This window comes from Parus major, chromosome Z, assembly GCF_001522545.3.
Source record: "Parus major isolate Abel chromosome Z, Parus_major1.1, whole genome shotgun sequence".
NCBI classification, from domain to species: Eukaryota; Metazoa; Chordata; class Aves; order Passeriformes; family Paridae; genus Parus; species Parus major.
The window spans coordinates 2431915-2453766 of NC_031799.1; the positions used below are offsets into that span (position 1 = coordinate 2431915).

A 21852-nucleotide genomic window follows, 5' to 3' on the forward strand; every position below is an offset into this window, starting at 1 on the left:
ATCTGTTGGAAACAAAATCTGAAACAGGTTGTAGCCCAGAGCCTCAAGACAACTTTGGTAGTTAAATCCCTAAGATTTCAATGAGAATCTTGGAGTTGAGTCCAGGTGATTTATAGAGGAAATATATGGTGAGGAAGCAGCTGAACTGTAGAACTGATCTACCTTAGAACTGAACTGTAGAGCAGAGCTAATCTACCTTAGATCTGTAACCATGTCCTAACCCAGGATGATCCTTTTCCTGACTATTGGATCACACTTTCTTTACTTTAAATACCAAGTGTTAAGACTTTTTTCAGGTCTCTTTTTGCTGCTTAGAAGAGGAGTTTGAAGAGGGTCATAACCAAAGGCAGCAGGAGGCACTGTATTTCCTGGTCTATAATTCCAGATTTGGGCCTTATGCTCTTCTGTCACAAGTGATACAAAGTAATCTGCATGATTAAGGAGCAACAGAAATATTTTAATTTTTATTTATTTCATGTACTCATGTATACCTGTGTAACCATAGAATGTCCTGATTCAAAAGGGACCCACAAGGATCATCAGCCCAAATCCTGACCCCACATGGATACCCCAACAATCCCACCCTGTGCATCCCTGAAAGCATTGTCCAAGCCCTCCTGGAGCTCTGGCAGCCTTGGGAATGTCACCATTCCTTGGGGAGCCTGCTCAGTGCCCCCACACCCTCTGGGGAAGAGCCTTTTCCTGATATCCAGCCTGGCTCTGCCCTGGCACAGCTCCATCTGCTCCCTCAGGTTCTGTCACTGGTCACCAGAGAGGAGCAGATCGGTGCTGCCCTTCCTCTTCCCCTCACCAGGATGCTGAAGACCGCAATGAGGTCTCCCCTCAGTCTCCTCCAGCTGAACAGACCAAGTGCCCTCAGCTGCTCCTCACACGGCTTCCCCTCCCAAACCCACACCATCCTTGCAGCCCTCTCACCTTTAATTACATGCATTTTCTCACTAATGCCCTTTGGAACACATCTAGAAATCTTGGGACAGTGTGGAAGTTCATGGATTTGGAGGCAGTTGTCGTTTTGGGGCACAAAGTCCAAACACTAGGAATCAGGAATCAGCTGCTCAGCCCCTCCAGCAGCGTGGGCTCTCTCCACTGTGCCAGGCTGGACACAGAGCATGCAGGTGAGTAACTGGGAGGCAAAGAGCACCTGCAGCATAAATCCAGTCAATTTGAGACCACGAGGATCTCAGGAACTTCAGGTCCTTTAAGCACTGTTCAGTTTCTGCTATGGCCCTCAGAAATAAATGCAGTTTAGTGGCTGGACTAAGGGGTGCTGAAGAACTGTGTGTGCTCATCAGGCTGCTTCTCTAACAGCTCATCTCTTTGTACTGCCTCTTAATGGCAGAATCCCTCTTCATCAGCTCAATCCCACAAAATCTTTAGTATGTGCTTAACTTTCTGAACTCTGAGCAGTCCCTCTGACTTCAACACAGCCACCCCTGGTGCAAAATTAAGTGTAGACATAAATCATTGCAGGAGCGTAGCATGGTGAATAGTTTCTCTTCAGGAAAGCATTTATTTCCTGGAGGCACTGTTTCAGTTTAAAGTTTTCACATATTTGGGTTAAACTAAGTCAGTTGGGAAGCAGAATTGAAGGACAACTAGACATGTACGAAATAGACATTACTAAATACAATGTTTTCCTACTGGAGTTACAGAATCATGAAGGAATTCAGATGCCATGACAATGTTTCAAAAACAAGTGTCACAGAAATTTGTACTTTTCTATCTTAGCTCAAATGATCAGGGTAATTGTCTGGGAAGAAGAAGATTGGAGTTTAAGTTTACTCTTTGCTTGAAAGTATAATTGTGAATTTAAGTTTCCAACACCCTGAGGAAATTAAATCTTAAACAGTGGACTGTGGAATTGGGAAAAGTTGCATAAGGCCAGGTTTGTGAATCCAGTCCTCTTATGACTTTAGTGCCCACTTTGTTGAAATGCCTAAATATGTTGAAAGTTACTAATTTAAAAATAGAGGAAAAAAAAAAAAAAGGAAGAAATAGAGGGGATAAAAATTTAAAAGTAAGAAGGAGAAGAAAACAGTGCCATATTTCCAGAGTGTTTAAAAGCAAGGTCCTGTCTCTTAGTCACATCTCATGCTATGGCTGGAGCAAACAATAAGAAATTCTTCCCAAAGATCCAGCTATGACTGTGGTGACTCCCTAGCAGGACTTTAAGGTACTCCCAGTGTCTCAATGTTAAATATCACAGTTCTATAAAATTTTACATTCATTGTATTGCTTGCTTGTTTCACCTGGACCTCAAGGGACAAAGAGATTTCTGTAGTTGCTTCCCTTTTCAAGCACATCAAATATTTATTTTTTTTTCATACTAGTCCTATTAAGCCATAAGTCTCCCCAGTTTCCCACAGATTGTCACTAAGTTGTGTCGGTGTCACTGCAGAAACCCCAGCCAGGTCTCACTGATGCCTGTCAGAAAAGGGATGGAAAAAAAAATTACCAAACTCCAGAATTTTTATCATTACTGGAGCTAGCAAGATGCTCCTTAGTCAAGTTGCTCATGTTGAATTGTAACTTCCTTTTCTGCATTTGCATGTTAATGTCAGTGCTTTCTTATCTGTGTAGCGTCATGCATATTGCCAGCATGGCACAAATAAACGAGCTAATGAATAAATAATGGCAATCAATAGGAACAAACATGAGATTGACTGACCTCCTCATTGTTCTCACTGAAAGAGGTGCCAAAAGTAATCAAGCATCATAAATTATAAAATATAAGTTCAGCGTTAGAAAGTCATTGTTTCAATGTTTTGGGGATACTGTGGTGTGAATAAGGCAATGTACTGCCTACAAACATTTACCCAGGTTTGTTTTGCTTTTAGAAAATGTCCATTTCTTCTCTTGACTGAAGTGAAAAATGAGTTTTGTGGTGCAGAACGGCTTCCAAAATATTTCAATATGATCTCTACCAAATGAAGTGCAACTTTTGGTTTTTTTATGGTGAAATTTCTTCCTGTAAGGGCCTGTTGTGTTACTGAAAATAATTTTTATCCATTTTTAAGTCCTGAGGACTTAAGGCAAGTGTGTTTGTCAACACAGACTCTCTGCAAGAGGTGAATAGTGAAATACTCCTATGGAAGTAGTTACTCTTGAAAAAACATTGAAATAGCTGTTTTCAGCGGATGAACTACTAATTCTACTATGTGTTTTTAAGTATTCCCACTCCTCTTGAATCCTTTTATCACCCCTTTCTTTGGTCCCCTTTATACAAATACACAGAGAAGCTGTGTTTTTATGTGCAGTGCTTGCCAGAAGCCAGCTCTAGCTTAGTGACAATGCTACTTCTCACAGTTTTTTTATCTCTTTCCTATCACTAATGACCCATTGGTCATTTATTTACATGCAGGGATAAACCCCACTGAGAACCACAAGAGCAGTGGATGATTTTTGCAGTGATCCAGCACAAGGGAGCCATGATGCCCAGACTTACCATGACACTGAGACGTTAAAAAAACACATGAAAACAAACAAACAAATAAACAAAACTAAAAAATAAACCAGCCAAACAGAAAATCCCTCAAACTATAAAAATAAAATCGGCAAGCACAAAGAACTGTATGAATAAGGTGCCTTGGACCTCCTCTTGAGCACTGGGTGCCAGATCCTGTTTTATTAGCCAAAGAAGGCTCTAGTAGACAAAACCCAAAAGTCTACAAAGGCTGATGTTGTAGCCATGTTCTCCAATGCCATATGATAATTTACAGTCCGTTTATATTGAGATAATACCACAGGGCATTTTTCTCTAGCAGAATGCATATCTATTGTTAAGTAACTGATGACAAAGGCTGGCACATTATTAAAGGCTGGACTGAGTTCAGTATTTAAAATTCCCCTCGCATTTCAAGCAATTTTCAATGTCCACAACTGTCATCCAACATTGTTTCCAAGTGGCAATTCAGTGGGAGAAAAATAGCGATCCATGTAGGGCTTCACAGTGACACATCTGTTATGTTATTTATCTTAAGTGTGAAGACAGGAATGAACCAACTTCCAGCCTCATGAATCAGAACAGAACAGAATAGAAATTAAAGGGAGAAGAGAAAGGGACAGCATCTTTGTGTGAATGTAGGTTAATGGAATATCATGCAAAACTGCTTTTGCCAGAATTACTCTCTCTGATTGCTTCCAAGTCTACTTATCATGATGTAAATCAGGAGGAGCTTCATTAAGTGAATTGACTCACTTTGGCCCAAACAGCTGTAAAAGAGATCTAAATGAGGCATAGTATCACTGCAAGGGGTCAGTGGTCTGAAGCCTTTCCATGATTAAAATGGTGGGACAAGCACCCTAACCTTTCAGATCTGAAATGTGTTTGTCTTCCAAGGCATCTGCCCAACACCATATTTTTTAAAAAACATTTCCTTCTTTACACTTCTGTATTTTGGGGCCTGCCCTTCCCACCCCTTGCCAACAGTCCCCACACATAATTTCATGGAACTTCCAAACATTTCCTGTGGAGAAAAAACCCCAAACTTTCTAAACTCTATTTTGCTTCGGGGCATCTAATCTTGAAAGTCATGTGTGCTGTTAAAAATTGGCTTTCAAATCAGGGAACGAGGCCCTTAGGGATACTTTCTTTATCTTATTTTATTTTTTTCCCCCTCTCTTCATAAGAAGTTTCAGAGCTGCAGAGCCTCAAGCCAAAAGAAATAGTTGTACAGGCAAGTTTTCTACAGAACAAGAAGCATGCTGGGGTGTTTGCTAGAGGCTATTTTACCCTCCTGCATTCACATGCCTCCCACCAGGATCCATGTAGCAGATATGAAAATGAGTACATGAACTCTTGGGTGAACTTTTAGGTTGGCCCCACTTCCTCCTCTCATCTTGGCCATTTCACAGAATCATAGAATAATTTGGATTGGAAGGGATCTCGGAGATCATCTGGTTCCAATTGCCCTGCTTTGGTCAGGGACACCTTCCACTGTCCCAGGTTTCTCAGAGCTCCATTCGGCCTGATCTTGAGCACTCCCAGAGATGGGGAAGTCACAGCTGCTCTGGGCACCCTGTGCCAGTGCCTCACCACTCTCACAGGGAAGAATTTCTTCCTAATATCCAATCTAAACACACTCTCTTTCAGTTTGAAGCCATCCCCCCTCGTCCTGTCCCTCCAGGCACTTGTAAATAGTCTCTCTCCATCTTTTTTGTCAGCTCTCTTCAGGTACTGGAAGGGCACAGTCAGGTCACCCTGAAGCTTCCCTTCTCCAGGCTGTGCTAGGATTATGATTTTCATCTAACTAGGATGGGATTTATTCAGAATGTACTGATGCTTTTTGGTAATAAAGTCATTGCAGCTCCTGATGTGGTTTAGCCTGGCACTTAATGCCACACAGATTCTTGCTGTCTTCTTTTCTCTCAGTGGGGTGAGGGAGAGATTTGTGGGGGGGAAAAAAAATCAGTAAGATTTGTGTATTTAGATAAGGGTAATTCGTTAATGTAGAGAAGGAGAGATGATGATAATAACAATAATTATGATGATGATGATGACATAATAGTAATAATAACAACAAAACAAAAGAAATAAAGAAAAAGTGATTAAATTGTTCACTACCTGCCATCTCCTTACTGACACATATTTAGAAAACAGAGTTCTTCTTCAAATTACCAGATCACTACTTTTTCTTGGTGTTATATGTGATAGAGAAAAGGCTTCACTTCTGCTTGTTTTAGAATTTTCTTTTATTTTTTTTCCCACAAAAGATACTAGGCATATTCTCTTTCCTACACCTTAGGACCAAAAGAGATCACTATTTTTCTCTGTCATGACCTCCTCTGGCATTGAAAATAAAGCCTTGAAATTTTGTTTTCTAGTTCTGAAATGCCAAAATTTAGTTGGAGAAGATGAATGAATTCATGTTAAAAATGGCTTTTCTAAGATTCATGCACAAAGGGAAATGCCCAAATTAAGTGTTTCACAAACCAAACAGGCTGTTAGATAGAAGACTTTTACTTTGGTACTATTAATATTATTTGTTGTACCTTACAGCACTGCCCCCAGTAGTGCCTTTGTAATAAAAGACAGATTCCCTTTCCCTCTCATTTCCTGACTCTGAATGATTGCACACAAAGGCTCTGACCGTGCCAAGCTTCACACCCATGGTGAATCTTACACACTGTGTGTTTCCTCTGAAAACCATGACTGTACACAGACCAGGGCAGATGATGTCACAACTATTTGCCTGTGCCCACAAAAAGCACAACTTCACGGTTGGTGGGAAAGTTTAAGCACTTGCTCATGTCTTTCTATATTATTTTTACATAGAATTCACAAGCTGTTTATTTTCCTGGTAGTTAAACCAGAGAAATTCCCTGGTTAGCAGAATTCACAGGGTTTACTGATCTGAATATTGGAAAGCAAGTATAGGGGTCAGGTGTAAGATATTTCTTTATGTTTCCCCATCCCAATAACCCACAGGGACTGAAGATAAACTTTATTTCATACACTGATCAGCCCTGGCACAATGTAGACACATTTCTTGCCCCTAAACTGCCAGCTAGCAGCACAACAACCAGGAAAATGCATTTCTTCACCTCCTGGGGTCACACTGTGTGGTGGTCTGTCCTGCATGAGTGTACCAGACTACAAATTTCCCTTTTTTTTTTTCTTGTGTGTTGATCTCTCATTTAGCTTACCTACACAGAAGGTTTTTCAAATGCGCTTAAGGGGTATTAACTTGTAGTTTCCTTACAACTCTCCACTCAGGTTACTGAGCAATTAATTGCACACTTTCTTTTCAGAAACTCAAACGAGGACTCCAAGGACTAAATCAACCTAAGGTGCAGAAATTTGTTCTACCACAGCTAATTATCCAATGAAAACTCTCAGTTCAGCAATATATCTGAAAACAGAGTGCTTAGACAGCCAACCTAGCATTTCAGTCTATTTATAATATAAAGCTTCACTATAGCCAACGTTGTTAATAGGCTTTTATAGTATATAACATGAAGTTTTGCTCTTTAATTACTCCTTTAATCTTTGCTGGTCTTGTTCCTGAGAACAAGTTTCACTCCTGCTTTTTACAGGATAAACAGATTCCAGGAATGCATCAGACTGCCACAGGGGTCAGAGAGTGCATTTATTGAACACCACTCTATTTCAGCCTAAATACTGACTGATCTGGTTTTGTTTAGTGGAAGTGTAATTAATATAACTAATTAATGGCTGACCACCCAAATTTTATTTTATTTTTGGCAGAGTGTTGATACATGTCCTCATTTGTTTCATGTGGTTCCTCTTCCACCTGGACAGGTCAGCTGTTTGGAGGATTGTTAAATCCCTATATGTTAATATGAAAATTATGCTAAATAATGCTAAATATATGTTAATATAGGGATTTTATTAAATTTTTAAAACATACTTATCCTGCCCACTTGTGTTGTCAGATGGGTCATAGGACTACAGCATTTATTTTATTTTATTACACTTTCAAACCACAGACGGCGGTCCAGGTGACACTGACTCCTGCAACAAACTTACATGAGGTTCTCAAAGATAAGGTATTTTCTCTACAGTCCTGCAGTATGACAGGGACACAGCTGATTTCACAATGACATGACCTGTTCCCAACTTCTGGTAAGTCATGGAGAAACAACTCTGCTTTTTCTGGATTCCTTTCAAAACTGGTTTGAGATTCTGGGTAATGGGAGAATGAGGCCTTGTTGCATTTACGGACCTTCCAAAAAATAAAGAACTCTTTAATTTACCATATATCTCCAAATCATCATTAGCAGAAGACAAACATCAAAGGAAAAAGAGACATTTACTAAATTTTTGACATTTGATTCTGAAACAGATAGCCTGAGTGACAATTGTCTACATCTTTGCTCCCTCCATCTCAGCTTCCATTTTCAAGCAAAGGGTACACGAATTGACTTGTGGAAGGGCGTTCTGATCTGTAGAGATACCCCCTAGCAGGCTGAACTTCTCCTTGGGACTCAAACATTCTCCTCATCCTGGAGGATTTCTCAGGGCTACAAAAATGCCAGCAACCTTGAGCGCAGCTAATTAGAGAAATCCCCTTGCCTGCAACACAATTATTGGAAACTCAGTCACCCACTGGAAGGAAAGAAGGTTTTTCTTGCCAGAAAGTCAAATCATTCGTGCATAACTTTTGTTTTCTCAAAATCTCTATTTCGTATACAATGATGCTTGACCTGTATTTATGCATGCAAGCGAGACTTCATGCGTGTGGTTAGCTCTTAATTCTTGGACTTGGTTCCTGGACTCAGCTGTAGCTGGATAAGGACTTGACAGTTTGCTGGAGTGCTGACACTCCATCCTGTTTTGACTAATGTCTGCCTGTTGTAAAGTCACTGTGCAGCACTGGAAACTCACTGGTTGGTCACCAAAGGCACGTGGACCACATCAGTTCATCACATTGGACTGGATTAGGATTTAGGGTAGTGCATGGTCACCACACGGGTTTTCTGGAAACTGGTGAATTTCACAGGAAAAGAAGAGCTGTGAAGAAGTAGTAAGAAGTTCTTATTAAAGGTGGCATGTGATGGATCAGTGGATGGATGGATGGATGGATGGATGGATGGAGGGATGGATGATGGATGGATGATGGATGGATGGATGGATGGATGGATGGATGGATGGATGGATGGATGGAAGGACTCAGAAGAAACGTAGTGACACCCATCCATAACAAACTGTGGACTTACACTAAAGAGCTGTTGATTATAACTAAGAAAACAAGATCAAGAAAATGAGTCCAAGGAAATAAAAGCAGAAATATTATTATAGAAATATAATTTCATATAAAACAAAAGCTTATATCAGTAGTAGATGGATGAATTGATTGGTTTGATACCAACGAAGACAAAATCTGCTAAACCATGAGCACTACTAGACCACATTTACTAATGCAATGATTCTGTAGTGGTATTCCTCTGACCACAAATCCACAAGGGTTTTGGAAGCGCATGGCAGATGGTCTGTACAACTGCACTGAAGAATAAAACATATTATGTTTATCTCAAACAGCTGTACAGGTTGCCAGTGATCAGATTATTTAAATTGCTGGGACTAACTGAGCTCATGAATGATTTGTATGTTTGTTCAAATGAGTTTTTTAACTCAAAGAGTGGCCTCTCATTCAGAATGAATGGTGGTCACCAATACTCTGTGTAGGTACTTTTATTCTTAGAAATTGTTTGCAACCCAGTATTGATTTTTGAAAATTGATTTATTTATATCCATTCACTAAGCAGCTTTGACAAACAGTTTCTGAAGTATGAGGCACTCATGAATGGCATCTGCTCACTACAAACTGTACATTATGTGTCATGTTTTACCTCAATCCTATGGTACTGTCCCCAGACTGGTCAGTTTAAATGCAATTAGTCACTGGATGGTTAAAGCATAAAGACACCTTTTGAATCATGAATGACATATAAATATTCAGAAAAGCTTCTTTTGGGGAGCACAAGGGACCTGAAAACAGACTCAGAACAGACTGCGGTCATTCATATACTCATGAATAATGTTACGAGACCTCAGAGGAGCAGAGGAGTATATCCACATACTAATATGTGCCTAACCTCATTTTATTATTCCAAGGGCTCTAATCTAACTCAGAGGGAGATCATTTACATGAAAGAGTCATTAGATAAAGTGCATAAATAGCCTTTGAAAGAGTTGAACACACAGATCTACCTCCTTCCTAAAGCCAGCATCTGACACGGTAGATTTGAGAGCTCTACAGTCAATTGATGTCTCTTTCAGACTCAAAAAAAAAAATAAAAAAATCTTGAATCATTTTCTCATCAGCTTCACCATTTCCACCAAAAAAAAAAAAAGTGCTAAATTTAATGTAGTGTAATCTGGTGTCTGCTGAGCTCCCTGTGGGAGCCACAAGGTCTATTTTGAATCTGTTAAGGTAAACATGGACTCAGAACTAGGCTTCACATGGAGCCCTGTGCTCCAACAAGTATAACTGCTAGCTTCATTTATAAAGGATGTGCAATATCAGTAGCTTTTCCTGCTTTACCTACCTTGCAAAGAAAGGACTCTTGTGTTATAAGACATTACTGTATTTTAGAACACCTGCAGGAAAAGAAAATTAGATACAGGGAAGACTGTGGGGTTTTCTTCCTGAAGAAGTCAGTGATGGAGTTCACACTTACTCAATATTAGCTGGCAGTTCTGATAATATTTTCAGAGTTGAAATTTTGAGTCTGTTCTGAGGAAAGGAACTACTCAGTATGACTGAGAAGGTTCTATCAAAACAAAGTTATACAGTCAGGGATACAGTCAGCATTCAGCTGACTGCAGATCATGTCTAGATACCTGTGAAAAATGTCAGTGCACAGAAGCAAATCTTTAAAAATCAGAGTCCTGCCAAGAGGAGGCAATTGAGATCCATAAGATGCAGTCATCTGTTGAGTCGCTTCCAAAGGTTTTCTTTGTCTTACCAGAGGCAATTGAGGTTTTAATGTTAACCTTCTTATCAAATTGTGAAATATTAATTTAAAAAAAAACTGAACAAACCAACTACCAACAAACACAACACACATGACAGCACTTTTGGGGCCAAGCTTCCCAATGGTTGTGATGATAAGATCATGATAAGGATATCTAGAAAAGAAATAATCTAAACCAATGAGATTAAGCAGGATGAGATCACCCATTGATGAATGTATCCCACGACTCAGAACAATATAATGGGATTAATGACAAGGATTTTTGAATCATAATAAGATGTGGGCTGATGCCTGAGAAAAAGTTCAGTGCTTGCAATAACAGCAGCAAGTCCCACATGTAAAAACAACACAGCAAATCTTAATTGGCAAAATGCCTTCTGGTAAAGAGATGTCTTTGCTATTGTTTTATGGAGAAGTTCTACAGGATTTAACAGAAAACTGAAATCTTTCAGTATTATTTCTTTTTCATGACCAGATCATCTAAATGAAATGGAAAGTCTGTACCCATGGCAAAACTTTTTATAAAGCTGAAACATCCTCCCATGTCACCTGACGTGCTACTGGAGGCCTTTGGACAGACTCTATCCTTGCTTGGTGAGACTGCCACAAACTTCATCACCTGGGGATGTTTCCAAGAGAAATTCCTTGGGGAGCACCTAAAGGCTGTGTGATGCAGGGAAATCCACCGTGATCAGCACTGTGGTGGTCTCAGGGTGCAATTCTCTCACCTAGACATGAGCTGGTTGCTCTAGGTCCCCTCTGTGGCTCGTGAAGAGGAACAGGGTGTGCTGTAGAAATTCATTTAGTCAATATCAGAAGATACTGATTTAGGATGGTATAATTTGTGTTTAAAAAGTTCTGTCTTTTCTACCAAAGAGTGGAAACAGAGGGGCTAATTCAAGTAGCCAAATGTATTTATTCAGGTGATAATGATGGATTGTTCTGTGACTTGCCTCTTTTTCTCTAATATATGAGGTAAACTTGATCAATGTGATTAATGTTGTTAGTGAAACTAGAAGGATACAATGGAAAAAAACTCCATTTTTTAAAAAAACACAATTTTTTTAAAACCAAATTTTAGGTTTCTGACTGTGAAATCTGTGAAATGAGACAATCTCACAAAAGCTCCTTATTTGATAAAAAGAAAGACACCATTTTCCTCCAGGAAAAGAACAACTGAAAAAAAAAAATTATAACACTAACAAAATCTTATTTGACAGCTGAACTCAGAGAGACCCAGTAACATAATTGTCCTATTTTATTAATGGGTAAACACAGATGTCAAAAGATGACATGGGGAGCACTGTGAAAATATTGGTAATAATTTTCAGAAGGTTCTTCTATAGGGACTCATCACTTAGAAGAGCAGCAATGTGAAATATAACTGCATCCTCTCCAAAGCAGGATTGGAGAATCCTAAAATATTTGGTTTTAATGGAATTCATTTAACAAAAAAACACAGTAACAAGCAATCAGTAAGTGCATACAGCTACATAGACAGCAAAAGGCAAAAAAAAAATCTTGGCATGTATGTGCTTTGCAGTTTTCTACATAACTAGTTTTTCATAAAGAGAGGCCACACAGGCTCTATTGAACCCAAATGACATACCTGAAACAGCTCATGTACAGAGAGCTTTCAGGGAATGTGTTTTGTTCTTGTCAATATCATATTTATGTTTATGTTCCTTACATATACTTAAAAGTCCATATCTCTTTTCATTGCCTTTTCTTGATTTAGACCAAACACAGTTCTTCAAATAATTAATGCCTTTACAGCTCAGAAATCCTGCATACATACTTGCATCTGAATTTCAGCTTAATCATATCTAAAATAATCTTATTAAGAATACTAAAGTATTTGCTGACTCTATAATCCATTAACTTTTTATGGTATGTAAACACTTCATGTTTTACTGACATATTCAGAAAATATGTACAGAGGGACAAACTAGGTATGGGAGCAAGGGAGTTATCCTAATTTGTAATTTCCTGTTATTGTAAATTATACCTTTTCTGCATTTTTATGGCCTCCTTCTATCTTGAAAAGTTACTACCCTGCTTTTCTGTTAACTTATGCATCTTCAATGTTGTAAAAACTACCTTGAAAGTCAATAAAAAAATAAATGGCACAAAGTCAATCAACACAAAGGAGGAATCTCTTCTGAGCAAACAGGCTAGAACACAACTGCAGCATGTTGTGATTGATTGAAGATATGAATCAGAAAATTAAAAGTTTGAGGGTTTTTTCATCCAGTCTTAGTTATTACCAGCAGCTTAATTTATAGAGTTACTCTGATGTTATCTCTAGTCCTGTAAAGAGGCTGCCAGTGCAAGGAGTGATACTGCCTGGTATTGCAGGGGATACCCAGGATTATCCTAAATGTAGAACAACTGAACACATTTTGCCACAAAATAAATCCACTTCTATTTATGAGGAAACATAGGTAAGAATGTGGGGTTTTGTTTGTTTGTTTGATTTTTTTTTGTTTTGTTTTGGTTCTGGTTTTGTTCTCTGTTTGTTTGTTTGTCCATTTTTTGTTGTTGTTTTGGGTTTTTTTTAACTTTTATTTTTAATTTGGTGGTTTGTTTTTTTTTTGGGATTTGTTTTTTTGTTTGTCATGTGTTTTTAATGTGTTTTTTTGTTTGTTGGGCCAGAGCTTCTAAACTTTAACAATCTTTCTTGTTTGTTTTTTTTTTTGTCTCTGCATTTGTGTGACCACTTCACGGACCCAGTCTAGATTACATCTGACCTGTCAGGCAAATAACCCACAGCGAGCTGTACTGATTTCAGCCCCTATTGTAAATTCACATTTGAAGGGGGAATTTGATAAGGAAGGTAGAATTTTGAAAATAAAGTTCCTCACAGGGCCATCAGAATGGATTGGAAGCTGAGCAGAGAGGAAGCCATCACCTCCGTGGTGGGGATGTCAAAGACTAGAGATTGTAAACTTTCAAGGCCAGTGTGGGTGGTTTTTTTTTCTTTTCTATTGAATTTTGTTATATATATCTGGGAACAAACAAAGTATTTTCTACAAGAATCCAGAATCCAATTTATCATATGGCAATTTGATTCTAAGCTCATCTTAACACACAGCAGATAAATAAGCAATCATAAACTCTATCATCATAAATAAAAGCATTATTGAGCTCAAGCAGTGAAAACCAATCAATAGGGGACACTCATCCCCAGTGAAAGCAGCTGCTAATGCTCTGTGGTTCCTGGTGGATACTCTGTCATTGTGTTTTAAAACCACAAGGAATTCCCTGTGTCATCAGCAATGACCACTTTATTGCTGGTGGATTAGGAAATTGGGAGGACTAAGGGTGCATATGAAATCCAGGGGCTCATTCATTTAGCCCATCTTCCAGTGTGGGAGATGACACGGATTTCTTGTGGATTTGGACAGGTTCAGAGAAAGCAAATTTGGACCTTCCTGCAATTTCAGCATACACACGATGCACAGAGAGAATGGTGGAGCTTGTTCTTCCAAATACAAGAAGGAAATTAACAGCTGATTATCAGTGAAAAATAAATATTGATCTGATTAGCAGTCATATTTTTATGTCTGTTCTTCTGGTTGTTTCAGTCAGAAGTTGAAACCCCAAGGAAAATTTTTCTAATTTTTCCAGAAGTGTTACACTTCTTAACATTAACTAGATTGAGTATACCCTTTTTTAAAGAGCATATTTTTCTCTTTCAAAGTAGCTCTATTCATTTTTCATGAGACAAGCTTTTTTGAACATGAAGGGTTCCAACTTGAAATGAATAAATTTCTCTGTATTTAAAAAAGCTATTTCATTCAGCTTGAAACCCAATATAACACCCTTAACACCCTCACCCCCAGTATTTTCTATAGAATGAAATATTTTTAATGAATATGAAGTTTCAGCAAACAGAATAATATATACGATAATTGTGTATTTCTACTATTTGTCCCATGATGAATATTATGCTGACTACTGTCAGATGCATTAAATCACGCTCATTTAGTCCAAAAGTGATCAAACTTCATTTAAACAATGGAATTCCTTTTGAAAATATTAGAGGGGAGAAGAACAACAAATTCAAATCATTCATTTCTCTCTCGCTTAATGAATTATTGATTTGTGCTTCCCTTTTGAATGATAGTGCTCTGATGTGATAAACATTGATTTTAATCTTTATACAAATATTGTATATCATCAGCATGTTATGGCAACAGAATAATACATACTCAAATAGAGCTGAAGGGATGGAATGCCATGAAAAACTCACTATGAGCTGCCACAGCTGTGTGTATATATGTGTGAGGGTGCACATGTAAAATAGCAACTGGATTTGAAAGTAATAAATAAATAAATGAAAAAGTAATAAATAAGTAATAAATGAAATCCGTGCGGTGGAGGGGGGGGAGTGTGATAATGATGCCAAGTTATAGAAAGTTTACATTGGGGTTAACACTGAACAGACAACCTTGGAAATGAAAAATAATTACTTTGTACTACTAGTAATTCCTCTAACTTGACATTTCCTGCAATCACGAGTGCAGAGCTGTCACAGGTTTAAAGGGAGAGCTCTCTCACTCCCTGCTTGTGTTCAGCAGTTTCGCTTCGTGCTCAGCTATTCACACCAACGGGAGCTACACAGTCAAAAGACAAAAGAAAAGTGCTGAGAGCGGTAAACACATAGATAATCCTGTCCACCAAACAATTTTGCATTTCCTTTATGCACCATTTATTTCAGACAAAAAAGCTGCTCAGAGATTTACGTCAAAGTGATTTCCACAGCTCAGCTGCTCAGGTCTGGGGAGATGATTGAAGCGCTGAGCTGCACTTTCCTGGGGACCATTGCATCCCCCCTGTCCTGCCCTGCTCCTCCTCAGGCAAGTTAATTTCTGGCATCCTCTGGGTGGTTTTTGGCAGCCTGGATGAGGAGAAGGATCCTGTGACTACTGAGAGATGAAGGGACAAATCTCTTTCTGTTTTCCCTTGGAGAGCAGTGGATCCCCAGCTCTGGCTGTTCCTCCTGCCACACTCAAAATGGGTGGGCTGGGAGGATGTTCCATCATTCTTCTCCTGAGCTCTCTGCAATGTAGGGGGAGCATCCCTCTCACATCTGTGAGATGTTTGTGCTTGGGGCACACAAAAGTGCAAAACACTCAGTTTTTTCATTAGACAACCCAAAACATCCATATCTCAATGGAAAACATTCACACAAAAACCTTCCAATGAGTATGGCTGCACTGGGACAACGAGTGTTCGTGTTATCATACACTTTCACAGTGAATTAGTCTTGCAACTAATGATCTATAACTATTACCCACCAGGGCAGCATTGAGATTTTTTTTCCTACCAGGCTACAAAGGGTGAGATTGAAATCAGCATTCAGGGACTAACCAGACCCAAACATGCAATCCCATCTCAACAGATTGCAAAGTGGGACCAGGGAGACATAGAAGCCTAGCTTTTTCTCTCTGTCACATGGCACTGCCATTTATCCTGCTGTATGACAACAGCAGGATACGGTTCCTTAGGGTGAGAAACAATCCGGCTTCCCTGTGACCACTCTCAAAGGCAACATGGGAGATTTTATTATAAAATCCTGGTTTAACTGATTATCTGTAGGTAGAAGCTGCAATAGGGTAAGTCAGGCTAGGTAAGGTGTGCAAATAAACATGTCCAAATTAACTTGTAAACAATATATATAACTTTTTCTTTTCCCTGTGCACATTTTGTGTATGGCTCTGCTCGTATAAAGTGTCTCTCAATGGACTCAACAGAATAAGACTCCCCTGAAAATTTTTGCATGAGACAGTTCCCAAGGAGTAGGTGGCTAAGTCAGAGTTGCCTTTTGCTTCTTCTAGCCTCAACAGAATCAGACATCTTTTTTCTATCACTCAATAAAAAATTAGTTCCCCCTTTCCAGAAAAAGGTTCTAGTATTAATTCAGAGAATGAAACACTTTTTTGTGGTTATCAGTAAAAAACCCCAAACAGCCCATTTAAAACCTATTAGCAACCATAAGAGGGCAAAATAAGGCATAATTAATGTAATTTTTTTTTCCCTTTCCACATATTTAACAGTGTTTTGGAACATGATCCATAACATACACAGCTCTGATTGTAAGGAGTTAGATCAACATCCTGCTCCAATGTTCTTACATATGGAGTGGGAAAATGAAACTTGAACCTTCAGTTTACAAGTAGCTGGGGAAAAAAAATAGATCACAGGGTTGAAAACTTGCAATTATTATGGCATTTGCATTATGACAAATTTAAAACTGGTATTCTGGGTTATGGGCAGTGCTATAAAGCTGGTATTCTACGCTGTGTATTGCAAGCTCATTTAAAATGTACTCTACCACGACATGATGAGAACACAAATTATAATTAGGAAAGTAACCCAAGCAGAAAATTAGTCTGGAAGACTGGTCTGAATGTGCTCCTGCAGACAAAGCCATCCTGTGTCCTAACTTTACTGTCTCGGTGTGGGGAGAGATTGATGCAGAAGATAAAGAGAGATATGGCTTTCCGGGAGGGGGAGAAAAATAAAAGGCTTTGCAAGTATGATCCATGGTGTTTCAGTTGTGCAAACACACAGAAAGAGAAGCCCCAGCAGATCCCATCTTTGCAGAGTTACCCAGAGCTCAGGCTGCCACAGCTGGGCTGGACAGGTCTGTACCTGGGGTTTTGTTACCAGAATCCCATTCATAGGCAAAACCCCACATTTATCAGCACAGATAAGGTCTGCTGACCCCATCCTGAACCCAGAGCCTACTTGCACAAGTAAATGTACCTAACATTTGTAGCCAACAAAGGGTTAGCTGTAAAGGTAATGATCTGAGAAAAAAAAACAAAACCATGGTTCAAAATTACATTATGGAACAAAAGGACTCACAACCTCCTAGTGCAACCCCTCCTCCCCCCCAAAAAAAGTGAAAGTGTCAAAAGTTTGTTACTGCTAAGTAATAAACCATATAAATAACTTTGAAAAACTTATAGACAAACAAGATAGATATCTGAAAACATTTGCGTTTGAAGTTTTCTGTAAATGTTTTGTGGGGTTTAAAAGCCAAATGGTTCTCCACAAATCAGTTGGTAATTCTGTACCTTTTCTAGAGGGACTGGAACAAATCCACTCTTTGGAAAATTGTATCTACCTTACAGATGTCTCTTGTGGAAAGGGGATCTGTATGCTAGACACTGGTTACACTGCACTCAAAGGAAAGGTTCATAATATTAAATCTTTCTTGGTATTTTCTGTGAGTGAGTTTTCTTGGAGTAACTGTTGCTACTTCATTTTAAGGACACCCATGACTTCCCTGTACTTTACAGGACTTAGCAGATTTATCCTTGTTTAAGACCAAAAGGAAAGCAAAAAAATCTACTGAGGCAAGGAGCTAGACAAATAGCTGCCATTAGAAAAAAATTGATAAACTAAACAAAACAAGAGAAACAGAGGCTGTAATTGAGAGCAAAAAAACTCTCGTAGGGAAGAATTTTCCACCTGATTTTTGTGGGACAGAAATTACTTGATACTTGAGACAGCATTTAAAGACATGAAAATATATTCAACCCAACCCAGACTTAGATTCAAATCCATCACCTCGACTCTGAAAAAACTCAGATTATCCACAGCAGCTCCTGATGGTCACTGGGGCTCTGTCACATTTATCTAATCAGTACATTTTCTTTAATCTCATACTTACCAGTTGGAAAATCTCACTTCAATGGTGGAATGGTGCGGAGATTCAGTCCCTGTTTGGTGAAAATGATAAGAAATCCAAAGCAGTAAAAAGCTCCAGGAGGAGTTTCTTGGACCTGAATGAAAGAGCAGATTGATTAATTTGGTTAGTTTTTCCTCTCATTTAAAGGCTGTGATGAATTTAAGTTTACTCATTTCACACTATTTCATATGTAAAATTAAAAAAATTTTCTCTGCATCCCATATGTCCAAGAGCTCAGGAAAAGGGAATTATGACTTCACATACAATGCATGGTCTGAAATAGGGTGTGTATGGGTTTAGTGTGTATTTGAATCTGCTCCTGGTCAGAATATTTCCCAGGAGCAATGTTTAATACAGGCTTCAATAATGTGTTTCTGTTCATTTGGGTGTGATTTAAAACCATGTCTGGAGTAAGCACGTGTTTATTAACTCCTGTTCAGGGCACAGATATTTCCTGGATTGGGCTGTAGAAGAAACCAGAATTTTCCAAAATCAAAAGCAAAGGTCAAAGTAATTGATTCTATTTGAAAAGCAAATAAATACACCTGAGGTCAAAGCTCCTCCTTTAAACTTCATCACTGGGGTATGTGTTGTAAATTTGCAGTGCCCATTTTGAAAATTTTTAGGCATAGTATAGTTTTGGGGTTCTTTTGTATTCAAAATGTGAAAAACATTTATAGAAGGAGAGCTCCTCTATAATGAAAAAGTCAGGAAAAAGGATATAAATTCATATTTATTGCTTGTCAGGGCCCTCATATTTGATTTAGTTTTAATGAAAAGGAAGAAATACACGTACATCAAAAAGAAAACCAGCAATGATGATGTAGAATATTTAGACAACTTAAAGTTCCATTGTTGGTTAGTGATTCCTGAATTTTCATGCTTCCTCTATATATTTTCACAGAATCTACTTATGGAAAGTAGCTATATATTATGAGCTAATTAAATTTCAAAACTCCAGTTTGGTGACACTTACAGGATATTTAACACTTTCCCAAACTGTGACAGAATTTATATTCATGGATATCTTTTCAGAAACCTAATTTTAAGTTTAAAAATACTGACTCATAGGCTTCTTGAGATGTGTGAGAAATGTCCTATAGAACATTCATAAGATGACAGCAAGAATAAAGATGTTGGGCTAAAATAAATACTTGGAGAAATAAAAACCCATCAGGAAAAGTATTAGTCTGCTCATGTCAGACTAACTGCCCTGAGCAGTTTAGGTGAGGTTTCTACCCAAAGTGAGTCTTGGTTTGTACATATTTACTGAGCTGGAAATCACAAAGTCTAATTTATCAAGCCCTCAATTGAGGATGCAGTTCCTAGGATGTAGCAAGCAGGAGGGAAATTAAGATTATTAATTAATAATATAACATTATAATAATTATATTAATAATATTAATAATTTTATATAAATGTATAATACATTTAAATATACAAAGATAGTTAATATATTTATATTAAATAATAATATTAATTAATTATATTATTAATTATATTAATAATATAATAATATAATTATTATCATTAAGATTTTGGTATTGAATCAATGTCACTTGTAAAAGTTTTGGAGCTCTCTGAGTCCAAAAGATAGGATAAATATTCTCCATGTGAAGGATTTTATATGTAGGCAGCATTCAAGGTGCTTGTCATATTTTCCTGGATTCTGGTGCTAACACATTATCTGATTTATTATGAACGAGAACCCCAAATAAAACTCAGACAAAAGTACATTAAGTAACTAATAAGAATGGTTGAAAGTTTGAAAAAAAAAAAGTAAAATATTTATTGAGCAGCCCTTCCAGTTGTGCTTTCAGAGAGCAAGGCAGAACTAAACCTGTTTTTTGCCTAAAACCTCCTTATCATCTGAACTGCTTTACAGGATTTTAGAAATTAGTGGGTTATTCAATAGATTTCTGAAAGCTCGAGAAATCATACTACGACATTTTCTGGCAAATTTTCCATCACTTGATTAGATTGAAGAAATTAGAAATTCTGCTTTCCTGGGCTTTTCACACCTCCTCCTTTCAGCCCTCCTACAGATTAAAAATGGCATGATACAGCAAGACTGCCCAGGAGAAAGGATATGCAGAAACACGTCTCAGGCTTTCAAACTCCAAAAGACAGGGATGAAACCTCTAGACTCGAGTGCAGCCACACCATTAGAAGATGCAGCCCCAAGATTGTTTATAATGTCCAACTGAAAAGTCATCCCTACAATTTGAAGCTCCCAAGCTGCTCCCCTCTGCCTCCCCCTCACTGCCCAACCCTTCCAATTTTAATTAATAACACAATTATGGGCCTCCACCGCAATTTAGGAGACCTTGCTCAGGCACTGTGGAGGAGAGCTTGGAAGGAGACCTCCAGACAAATGAGAGCTGTGATGGCTCTTTATGTGTTAAGCCTTCTCCAAAAAGTATGTGGACATACAGAAAGGTCATTTCAGGCTTCTTAAGTGAAGTCTGTACCTGCATTAATGGTCTTCAGCAGCTGACATAGGTTGAAGAGGAGTAAGCACAAAAAAAGCTCAGATTAATTTCTGCCTTCACAGTACACCTTTTTCTATTCTGCCTTTAAATACAGATCCTCCCCTGCCTTGTCCCTGGGGACAATTCAGTAGTCCCAGTGAGTTACCAGTGGCCAAAATCATGTATCTGGATATAATTTAATTCTGTTGCCCTTAATAATTTACTTTGCCTCTAATGATTTATTTTAATTTTCAATATCTCTAAGATGGGATATTGGGATCTGGTCAGGCAGTCAGATTAGATAATCACTGGAGGTCCCTTGCAACAGTAATATCCTGTCCTATCCTATCCTGTTCTATCCTGTCCCATCCTGTAATAATTGCCAGCCCCAAATTCAGATCAGTACCTTATCAAAAGCTTTCCATTTTCCTCTGGAGCTTCTTGCCTCTGAAGACAATTCTGGGAATGCAGTTTTAAGAGCCAGGCATTGTGAGGGTGGGGGTGAGGTGGCCCAGCCTGATCTGAGAGGATTTCTTGACATCCATCTGATGTTGTCCCTTATCTCCATCTCCTGTACTGACATACAGATCCTGCTACATCATTTCTGTCCCTGACCACTATCAGCAGATTTCGATTTACTGATTGCCTTATCTTTGTCACAGACTCATTTTACTCAATACACCCTGCAAGTTTTCAATCTCTGCTGGCCCCAAAAGGGTTTCTCAAGATAGTGTGTGCCAATAAAATGTCCAGGTGGGGCTGAAATATCCCAGAGATTCTCTGGCCTGTGACAATGTCACACCAAAGCTGCAGCGCTCATAGGTAAATTTCCTTCTGCTTTACTGCACAGAAATCTCCGACTGAGTAAAGCTAAGCTATTTTTCCTCCAAATGAAAGGATGGAAAGCATGTCTGCAAATTGTTTTACTTTGTTTGCTAATTGCCATCATTATTAATCAGACTCTTTTAACTGAAAAAATATCCTAAAGCATCATCACTGAGGCCATAAGAGCAGAGACGGGAGGTAGGGGAATCTATAACACCACTCATAACTGGATTATCACAGATCAATGCAAACTGAATGACTAAATACTTTTTCTTTCTTTCTTTCTTTCTTTTTCTTTCTTTCTTTCTTTCTTTCTTTCTTTCTTTCTTTCTTTCTTTCTTTCTTTCTTTCTTTCTTTCTTTCTTTCTTTCTTTCTTTCTTTCTTTCTTT

General features: G+C 38.4%; 1 protein-coding gene across 5 annotated transcripts in view; it reads right to left on the reverse strand.

The window, feature by feature from the left end:
- Window positions 1–21852, reverse strand: part of LOC107216416 (urea transporter 2-like) — a 301028-nt gene that overhangs the window by 277709 nt on the left and 1467 nt on the right. For 4 of the 5 annotated variants that reach the window (XM_015653569.3, XM_015653568.2, XM_015653566.2 and 1 more), the window contains exon 2: window positions 18149–18260. The gene's annotated coding sequence lies outside the window, so the exon portion shown is untranslated. Of the gene's footprint in view, window positions 1–18148; window positions 18261–21043; window positions 21756–21852 lie in introns of those variants that run through there. The other variant, XM_019005313.2, reaches the window with a different exon arrangement.